The following is a 10,663-nucleotide window of genomic DNA, read 5'->3' on the forward strand; positions in this document are numbered from 1 at the left end:
ATATGTACCTAATTCCTTTTAATGTCAATGATATTTTATAGTTTTTATTCATTGTAATTGTGTCTAAAAAATTATAATTAATGGACATTATATATTTTGATGGATACTAAAACATATTTATTCAGTCCACATACAATATTTGGTTTGCGTATTGCTTTGCAATAAACTTGCTCTATCTCCACCCCTAGGATTTCAAGGCCAACAAGTTGAAAAATAGACATATAAATAATAGTATCTACTGTGAAATAAATTGGTAACCATTGTGACAATTAGTTGAGGTTCTAAGGAGAGATAAGAAATTGACATCTCTATGTCAAATATATATTTTATTCTCACAAAATTCTTATCAGAAGTATACCAGCAATGTATACCTATTATATACTTTATCAATAGTGGCTATTATCACTTAGAAATATCTTTGTTGAGGCCAGGTGCGGTGGCTCACGCCTGTAATCCCAGCACTTTGGGAGGCTAAGGCGGGCAGGTCACAAGGTCAAGAGATCAAGACCATTCTGGCCAACATGATGAAATCCCATCTCTACTAAATATACAAAAATTAGCTAGGTGTGGTGGCACATGCCTGTAATCCCAGCTACTCAGGAGGCTGAGGCAGGAGAATCACCTGAACCTGGGAGGCGGAGGTTGCGGTGAGCTGAGATCACACCACAGCACTCCAGCCTGGCGAGAGAGCAAGACTCTGTCTCAAAAAAAAAAAAAAAAAAGAAAGGAAATATCTTTATTGATTTGTACATGAAAAACAGAAGAACATTTCTGCCATTGCCAGTGAATTTAAATACTTTGGGGGTATTCTGCCTGTTTTGGTACTTTAATTATTATCATTATTGTTTGTGTCACTTTACAAATACATACTTAATTTGGTGAAGTCTAAAATTCATGTCTAACTTTCCTTAAGATAATGTAAAGGATATTGGAATGCTTTAACTTTGATCTATTTCTCCAATCTGGTATTGTTGTCTGGTATTTTACTTCTGTTCTTTTTTTAACCTACAAAATGGGCATTATTTTTGTTTCATAATGGCAATATTTGCTTGTGGATTTGTTGATGTAATTATCTTTTATTTGTATGCTATTCCTCTTTCATTATACCTTCCTTCTGGGATATTTTATTTATCATGAAATACATTAGGGAGGGCTTATTGTTTTTTTTTTTCTTTTTTTTTTTTTTGAGATGGGGTCTCGTTCTTGTTGCCCAGGCTGTAGTGCAGTGGTGCGATCTCGGCTCACTGCAACCTCCGCTTCCCGGGTTGAAGCAATTCCCCTACCCCAGCCTCCCCAGTAGCTGGGATTACAGGTGCCTGCCACCACGCCCAGCTAATTTTCTTATTTTTAGTAGAGACGGGGTTTCGACATTTTGGCCAGGCTGGTCTTGAACTCCTGACCTCAGGTGATCCACCCACCTCCACCTCCCAAAGTGCTGGGATTACAGGTGTGAGCTACCACCCCGGCCTGTCTTATTGTTAATAAGTGCTCTAAATGTTTATTTTTGTCATTGTTGCAAAATAACGTTGTTTCACTGTCATTCTTGCCTGATGATTTAACTAGGTATAAAATTCTATACTGACAATTATTTTTTTCTCAGCACTCTGAAGATATTATTCCACTGTCCTCTGGCTTCTATTGTTGCTCTTGAGAAGTCTGCCATCTGTTTCATTGTTATTCCTTTTGTAAGTAATCTGTATTTTCTCTGGCTGCTTTTAAGATTTTGTTCTTTAAGATTTAAATGTAATTGATTATATTGTTTCACTTCTAGATGTTTGATGTTTTCCCCCTCTCCCAGGTCTTTTTTTTTAACTGGTCCCTTTCTCATGGCTTTTATCTTATACTTTCATATATTTCCAGCACTTATGTGTCATACAATCCCTGTTTCTGGGAAACAGGTCTAATTTTGCTGTTTCTTGTATCCATGAGGACTCTTGTGTAATGTTGAATTATCCATAGCACTTTTTTTCTCCTTTTCTTTGAGAGTCCAGGCCAAGACTGAAAAGTCCCTTGTCATTTTCCTTTAAGGTTTGCTGGATTTGTTTTTCTTTCTCTGAACTTTATGTCTTGAATATTTCCAATTTTGTAAAGAGATTTATTTGTAATCCCTGCTCTTTTGTTGAGGAAAGGTCTTGTCTGTTCAGTTTTTTCAGACCATTAATATACAAACATCTAGGTAATTAAAATCAACAAATATCCCAAGGGTAACTGTAACTTCAGAGCATATTTACCCCCTCTACTTTCTGGTTCCTACTTCATTGTAGCACCCCTGGATCTTCTTTACTTTCTTTTATGCTTCACATACTTTTAAAAGGACATTTGTCATATTTTTCCAGTATTTATTGGTGTTTTTTAAGAAATCAGATGCACTGTTGACATATTAACAATATTGAATCCTTCTATTGTTGAACGTGCTAAATCTGCTTTTCTTTTTATGTTCTCTGTAAAGTTTCATGGTTTTTTCTTTTTTCTTTTTTTTTTTTTGAGACAGAGTCTCGCTGTGTCACCAAGGCTGGAGTGCAGTGGCACGATCTTGGCTCACTGCAACCTCCGACTCCCCGGTTCAAGTGATTCTCCTGCCTCAGCCTCCCAAGTAGCTGGGACTACAGGCACCTGCCACCACACCCAGATAATTCTTGTATACTTAGTAGAGACAGGGTTTCACTATGTTGGCCAGGCTGGTCTTGAACTCTTGACCTTGTGATCTGCCTGCTTTGGCCTCCCAAAGTGCTGGGATTAGTTTCATGGTTTTTTCTTAAAAGATCTTGCACATTTCTTAAGCAATTTCTCAGTACATTTTGTTTATAATATGAATAGGAATATTTTGTTCTGTAACATTTTCTAAATGGCTAATACTGATATATATTATGTATGAGAAAGTATTGATTTCTATAAATTGAAAATCTTATGGAAATATCTAATAGTTTTTCAGTGGATTATAGTGGATTTCTAGGTGGACAGTTTTGCTCTCTACATACAATATGTGGTCTCTTCCTTTTCTGTTTGTACCTTTAAAAAAAGGCAACTATATTCAGTAGGACCCTGTAGTGGAATTTGAAAACAAATCATTCTTATCTTTTCTCAAACTTTATTGGCAGTGTTTCTAATGTTTAACTATTAAATATATTTCTATAGGCATCTGGTAGATACTCTTAACTAGGTTTTTACCTAATTCCAGTTTTAGAGAACTTTTAATAAAGGGTCTTAGAATATATTAAAAATTTTTTTGCATTTCTTGAAATCATGCTATTTTATTCTTTAAGTTCTTTATGTGGGAAAATGGACTCTGATGTTGAATTATTCCTGCATTTGTGGGATAAAGTTTATATGATCATGATGTGTTATCCCTTAAATACACAGCTAGATTCTATGTTCCTAATATTTTCTTTTAAAATTTTACCTTTGTTTGTTCACGAGACTGGCTTAGTTTTCCTAAGGTCATTTTTCAATGTTGTTATACGAGTTAATTTAACTTTGTAAAATGACTAGGGTAGATTACCATATTTCTATATGTTCAACAACAGTTATGTATGATTGGAATTCTATATCCTTTTTTCTTTTTTTTGAGACAGGGTCTCCATCTGTCACTTAGGCTGGAGTGCAGTGGCATGATCACAGCTCACTGCAGCCTCCACCTCCCTGAGCCCAGGTGATCGTAGTTGAGACTACAGGCATGTGCCACTGTGCCTGGCTAATTTTTCTAGTTTTTGTAGAGATGAGGTTTTGCCACATTGCCCAGACTAGTCTCGAACTCCTGAGCTCAGGCAATCTACCTGCCTTGGCCTCTCAAAGTGCTGGGATTACAGGTATAAGCCACCACACCCGGCCTATATATTCTTTAATGTTTGGATAATATTGCCAGTAAACCTACCAGTCACTGGAATCTATTGCCTTGAATATTAGATATAATAGGTACTATGACCAGGAGATACAAACGATCATTAGTCATAGGTATCTATTGCCTTTTAGGAGCACAGACACTGAGCTCAAATTTAAATTTTTAATGTGATTATTGCTGTATATCAGTTATTATATCTTCATGGGTTATTTTTCATGTTTTTCATCTGTTTCATCCAGTTCTAATTTACTGTTGTGTTGTTAATAGGTTTTTTTCATAAACACTTTTAAAAGTCTTGTTTTATTTTTAGTTTACACATAATGCACATATTTATGGGCTACTGTGTGATGTTTTATACTTATGTATATTGTGTAATTATCAAATCAGGATAATTAGCATATCTGTCACCTCAAACACTTGTCATTTCTTTGTGGTTAGGACATTCAAGATGCTCTCTTCTAGCTATTTGCAAGCATTCAGGACATTTTTGTTGACTATATAGTCACCTTATTGTGCAATAGTACATCAGAATTTATTTCTCCTATCTAACTATAACTTTGTACCCATAGACCAATCTCTTCCCAGCCACCCCTTCAGCATCTGGTAACCACTATTCTACTCTCTACTTACATGAGATCAACTTTTTTAGGTTCCACATATGAGTGAGATCATGTGATATTTGTCCTGTTCTTGGCGTATTTCACTTAATATAATGTCCTCTACCTTCATCCAAGTTGTCAAAAATAACAGGATTTTATTCATTTTTATAGGTGAATAGTATTCTATTCTGCATATATACCACATTTTTGAAAATCCATTTATCTTTTGATGGACGCTGAGTTCGTCCATGTTATTGCTATTGTGGATAGTGCTGCAATAAAGATAGGAATGCAGATGCCTCTTTGACATACTGATTTCATTTCCTTTGGATGTATGCCCAGTAGTTAGATTGTTGGATCATATGGTAGTTCTATGTTTATTTTTTTGAGAAACCTCCATACTATTTTCCATAATGGCTGTGCTAATTTACATTCCCACCAAGAGTGTATAAGAGTTCCCCCTTTTTCCACATTTTTACCAGCATTTGTTATCTTTTGTCTTTTTAATAGCCATTCTAACAGCGGTGAGGTGATATCTGATTGTAGCTTCGATTTGCATTTCCCTATAATTAGTGATATTGAGCATTTTTTCATTTACCTGTTAGCCATTTGTATGTCTTGAGAAATGTCTATTCAAATCTTTTGACTATTTTTTAATCAGATTTTTTTTTTTTGCTGCTGAGTTGACTTTCTTATATATTCTTGGTATTAACGCCTTATTAGATGCATAGTTTGTGAATATTTTCTTCCATTCTGTAGGTTGTCTCTTTTTTGTTTGCTTTGAGATGGAGTCTCGCTCTGTCACCCAGGCTGGAGTGCAGTGGTGCAATCTCGGCTCACTACAACCTCCGCCTGCCAGGTTCAAGTGATTCTCTTGCCTCAGCCTCCCGAGTAGCTGGGACTACAGGCGCGTCCCACCACGCCTGGCTAATTTTTTGTATTTTTAGTAGATACAGGGTTTCACTGTGTTAGCCAGGATGGTCTCAATCTCCTGACCTTGTGATCTGCCTGCCTCGGCCTCCCAAAGTGCTGGGATTATAGATGTGAGCCACCACGCCCAGCCTGTAGGTTGTCTCTTTACTCTCATTTTCTTTGCTGTACAGAAGCTTTTTACTTTGATGTAGTACGTTTATCTGTTTTTGCATTTGTCAGTGCTTTTGAGGTATTATTAAAAAATCCTTGCCCAGATCAATGTCTGTTTCCCTGTGTTTTCTTCTACTGGTTTCATAGTTTCCAGTCTTACATTTAAGTCTTTAATCCATTTTGAGTTGAGTGGTGAGATAGGGGTCTAGTTTCATTCTTTTGCAGGTGGATATTCAGTTTTCCCAGCAACATTTACTGAAGAAAGTATCCTTTTCCCAATGTGTGTTCTTGGCCTTCTTGTTGAAAATCAGTTGGCTGCAAATACTTGGATTTTTTTTTTCTGGGTTCTCTATCCTGTTCCATTGCTCTATGTGTCTGTTTTCGTGCCAATACTATACTGTTTGGTTACTATTGTTTTGTAGTATATTTTCAAGTCATGGAATTTGATGTCTCCAGCTTCGTTCTTTTTGTACAAGATTGCTTTGGCGGCCTGGCGCAGTGGCTCACACCTGTAATCCTAACACTTTGGGAGGCTGAGGCAGGTGGATCACCCGAGGTCAGGAGTTTGAGAGCAGCCTGGCCAACATGGTGAAACCCCATTTCTACTAAAAATACAAAAAATTAGCTGGGCGTGGTGGCAGGCGTCTGTAATCCCAGCTACTCAGGAAGCTGAGGCAGGAGAACAACGTGAACCTGGGAGGTGGAGGTTGCAGTGAGCCGAGAGTGTGCTGTTGCACTCCAGCCTGGGTGACAAGAGCAAAACTCCATCTCAAAAAAAAAAAAAAAAAAAAAATTGCTTTGGCTGTTTGGGGACTTCTGTGGTTCCATATGAATTTTAGGAATATTCTTTGTATTTCTGTGCAAAGTGTCATTGGTGGTATTTTGATAGGGATTGCATAGCATTTGTAGATTGTTTTGGGTAGTATGGACATTTTAAAAATGTTAATTCTTCTGATCCATGAACATGGAAAATATTTCCACTTATTAGTTTCCTCTTTCTTTTGTCAATGTTTATAGTTTTCATTGTAAAACTCTTGCCTCTTTGGTTAAATTTATTCCTTTTTTTTTTTTTTTTGCTATCTATCATAAATGGGATTGATTTCCTTTTCACAGTTTCCTGTTGGCCTATGGAAATGCTACTTATTTTTGTACATTGATTTTGTCAGTGATTAGCACCTTATTTTGTTCATTTGATGAGCTCATATTTTCCTGAATGTTCTTGATGTTTATGGACACGTGATGTCTGCGCACTGAGCAATTTATTCAAGAGTTTGCAGGCCGGAACCTGGTGTCTCACACCTGTAATCCCAGTACTTTGGGAAGTTGAGGCGGGTGGATCACCTGAGGTCAGGAGTTCGAGACCAGCCTGACCAATATGGTGAAACCCCATCTCTACTAAAAATACAAAAATTAGCTGGCCGTGGTGGTGTGTGCCTGTAGTCCCAGCTACTCAGGAGGCTGAGACAGGAGAACTGGTTGAACCCCGGAGGCAGAGGTTGCAGTGAGCTGAGATCATGCCACTGCACTCCAGCCTGGGCAGCAGAGCAAGACTCCATCTCAGTCAATCAATCAATCAATCAAGTTTGCAGTCTGGCTTTGTTTGTTCCCACCCTTCTTCCAAAGGCCTTCCAGACATTCTAAACAGACTATCTGTTGTATTCCATTGAGCCTGTAACCACTGCATCCATCTCAGCATTAAAGGGCATTAAGCCCAGGCTTCCTGCTAGCCTTGCAAGGGCTCCAAGGTTGTTGTGGCTCTCCACCTGGGTGGACCTAGAGAAAACCCAAGAAGGATACTGGCGCTGTATGGGAGTCCAGACAGGGACCTGAGCCCAGAAGACTGTCCTGGTGGCCCAGGTGGGTGTGCCTTCAGCAGGTCCTTGCACAGGCAAGATAGGTCTCTAATTATAGTGAGAGGGCTGGAGCTGAGACTGGGCCCCCTCAGGATTTGCTGTTGGACAGAGGCTGGCAAGCCTATCTTGTTGGCTTAGACAGGTGCACATCTCCCAGCATGTCTCTGCACAGATGGAGTAGTTCTATGACTACAACAAGAGGGGCTAGAGCTTAGACTGGGCCCTCTCGGGATCTGCTGTGGGACCGGGGCTTCCATACACAGATGGAATAGTTCCCTGACTGCAGTGGGAGGTGCTGGAGCTGAGCCTGGACCCCCTGAGGATGTGCTGTGGGATGGCAGCTGATGAGCCCATCTCAACCCACATGGGTGTGTCTCCCACCATGTCTGCACAGAGGGGATAGTTCTCCAGTTATTGCAGGAGGGCCCAAGGCAAAGACTGGGCTTCCTCAAGGTCTGCTGTGGAACAGAGGTTGGTGAGCCCATCGTGAAGACTCCAACTCCCAAACCATGAGATACAGATGAATCTTACTGTTGATCCTTGTATGAGCAGTTCTGAGCTGGCACCCCAGCTGAGGAGGCTGGAGCTAAGCCACAGAGCAACTATGAGGTTCACTACCAGGACTGTTGTCAGCAGGCATAAGAAACTCTCCACCTAGACACTAGTGTGCATGATTCCTCCTGGACCTTTTGGCAGATGGTTTAGATTGCACGCCCAAGGCCAAATGGGGCTGTAGCCAAGCCCTCTGGGGAATGGGGCCATTTTCAAGCTTGAACCTGGGATCAGCATGGGAGATCAGCCACCTGGGTGCCAGTCTGCACTCTCAAAATGACTTTCCTAGGTCTTGGGCTTTACTCGAGTTTTACAACCTCCTACCTGAATTCCAAAGCTTCTGCAAAGAGACTTTTATCTGTGGATGGGTGCAGAATTTTTGTGAGGGGATATGAATGGGTTACCTCCTATTTCTGCCATCTTGCTGACGTCACTCCCATAATCTCTCATAAACACTTTTTAACTCCTAAATTTATGGTTTCCTTTTTCTCTCCAGTGCTTTGGATTTGTGCTAAATCTAATTTTTTTCTACACGTCACTTTTTTTGTATTATTTATGGATATTTTCAAATAATTTTGGTGTTTTGATTTTGCTAATTATTTCTGCTGTTTCTACATTTCTAATTTACTCATTTTCTGATTTTTATCTCACTTATATTTTGGTTTTTAGTTATGCTTTTTGCTCACTTCTTCTTGAGGTGAAATCTTAATTCTCTTGACTATAATATTTCTTGTTTTTTAATAAATGCACTTAAGACTGTAAATTTCCCTGGGTACAATTTTAGCTGATTTCATGGGATTTCACACAAAGTTTGTTATTTGGCTCTAACTTGTTTTAAAATTTTATTTTTATTTCCTTCTATAACAAACATCATATAGAATTGTCTTAGTAACTTAATTCTAGGATTATATGTTTTTTCTATGTTTTTATTATTTTTAGTTTTATGCTAATGTGATAATTGAAAACATTTTATGTCAGTTTTATCTATCTTCCTATATTATTAATTATGTTATAGTCTTCCTTGTTTTTATTTCTGGTCTGTTTATATTCTATTCTCTACTATGACGGTGATTAATATTTCTGTATGTCTGCTAGTTTTTGTTTATTTAGGAGCTAAGTTGTTGGTTACATAATGGTCATGACTATTCATCCTCTTGCCTGGCTCTTAGATGATGTCCCTGAGCTGATATCACTGAGAAAACTGAAGCTAGCAGAAGAGAAGAGAGATTCTTGCTTCCTTGTCTGTTTACCTACCTTCATCTATACTCATTCGACCTCTTTTCCTATTGACATGTAACCTTTTTGTGCCTTTACTTAAGCCAGTACCCTCACTTGTATACTGAATTCCATTCCTTCTCATATTTTTAAGGACACTGTTGAAGCAATTGCCTTTTGTCTCTTCTAACATGAACTTGTCCATATCTTTTACAATAATTTTCATCAGCATACAAAACATGCCTTAATTTCTTCTATCTTAAAAGGAAAAAAAACAAAAACAAATCTTTTGACACACATTTTCCTCTTGATATACCTCCATTTCTTTGCTACTTTTTACAGAAAAATACAAAAGAATTTTCCATATTCCCTAACTCCAGCTCTTCTCTCATTCTTTTTTTTTTTATTATTATACTTTAAGTTCTAGGGTGCATGTGTACAATGTGCAGGTTTGTTACATATGTATACATGTGCCATGTTGGTGTGCTACACCCATTAACTCGTCATTTACATTAGTTATATCTCCTAATGCTATCCCTCCCCCCTCCCCCGACCCCACAACAGGCCCCAGTGTGTGATGTTCACCTTCCTGTGTCCAGGTGTTCTCATTGTTCAATTCCCACCTATGAATGAGAACATGCGGTGTTTGGTTTTTTGTCCTTGCGATAGTTTGCTAAGAATGGGTTTCCAGCTTCATCCATGTCCCTACAAAGGACATGAACTCATCCTTTTTTATGGCTGCATAGTATTCCATGGTGTATATGTGCCACATTTTCTTAATCCAGTCTATCATTGATGGACATTTGGGTTGGTTCCAAGTCTTTGCTATTGTGAATAGTGCCGCAATAAACATACGTGTGCATGTGTCTTTATAGCAGCATTATTTATAATCCTTTGGGTATATACCAGGTAATGGGATAGCTGGGTCAAATGGTATTTCTAGTTCTAGATCCTTGAGGAATCGCCACATTGTCTTCCACAATGGTTGAACTAGTTTACAGTCCCACTAGTACTGTAGTTACTAGTTACTGTAGCCTTGTAATATAGTTTGAAGTCAGGTAGCATGATGCCTCCAGCTTTGTTCTTTTGGCTTAGGATTGGCTTGGCACTGCGGGTTCTTTTTTGGTTCCATATGAACTTTAAAGTAGTTTTTTTCTAATTCTGTGAAGAAAGTCATTGGTAGCTTGATGGGGATGGCATTGAATCTATAAATTACCTTGGGCAGTATGGCCATTTTCACGATATTGATTCTTCCTATCCATGAGCATGGAATGTTCTTCCATTTGTTTGGCTTCTCTTTCATTTCGTTGAGCAGTGGTTTGTAGTTCTCCTTGAAGAGGTCCTTCACATCCCTTGTAAGTTGGATTCCTAGGTATTTTATTGTCTTTGAAGCAACTGTGAATGGGAGTTCACTCATGATTTGGCTCTCTGGTTGTCTGTTATTGGTGTATAAGAATGCTTGTGATTTTTGCACATTGATTTTGTATCCTGAGACTTTGCTGAAGTTGCTTATCAGCTTAAGG

The 10,663-nt window shown here is 38.5% G+C and overlaps 1 protein-coding gene across 25 annotated transcripts in view; it reads left to right on the forward strand.

Moving 5' to 3' along the window:
* The window catches only part of ZNF420 (zinc finger protein 420), a 114,355-nt gene that overhangs the window by 79,371 nt on the left and 24,321 nt on the right, over window positions 1–10,663 (forward strand). Inside the window, exon 1 of one of the 25 annotated variants that reach the window (XM_054462416.2) lies at window positions 1,599–1,685. The exons of the other annotated variants lie outside the window; for them this stretch is intronic. The gene's annotated coding sequence lies outside the window, so the exon portion shown is untranslated. Of the gene's footprint in view, window positions 1–1,598; window positions 1,686–10,663 lie in introns of those variants that run through there. 25 annotated transcript variants of the gene reach the window in all.

Source organism: Pongo pygmaeus, chromosome 20 (assembly GCF_028885625.2).
Source record: "Pongo pygmaeus isolate AG05252 chromosome 20, NHGRI_mPonPyg2-v2.0_pri, whole genome shotgun sequence".
Classification (NCBI taxonomy): Eukaryota; Metazoa; Chordata; class Mammalia; order Primates; family Hominidae; genus Pongo; species Pongo pygmaeus.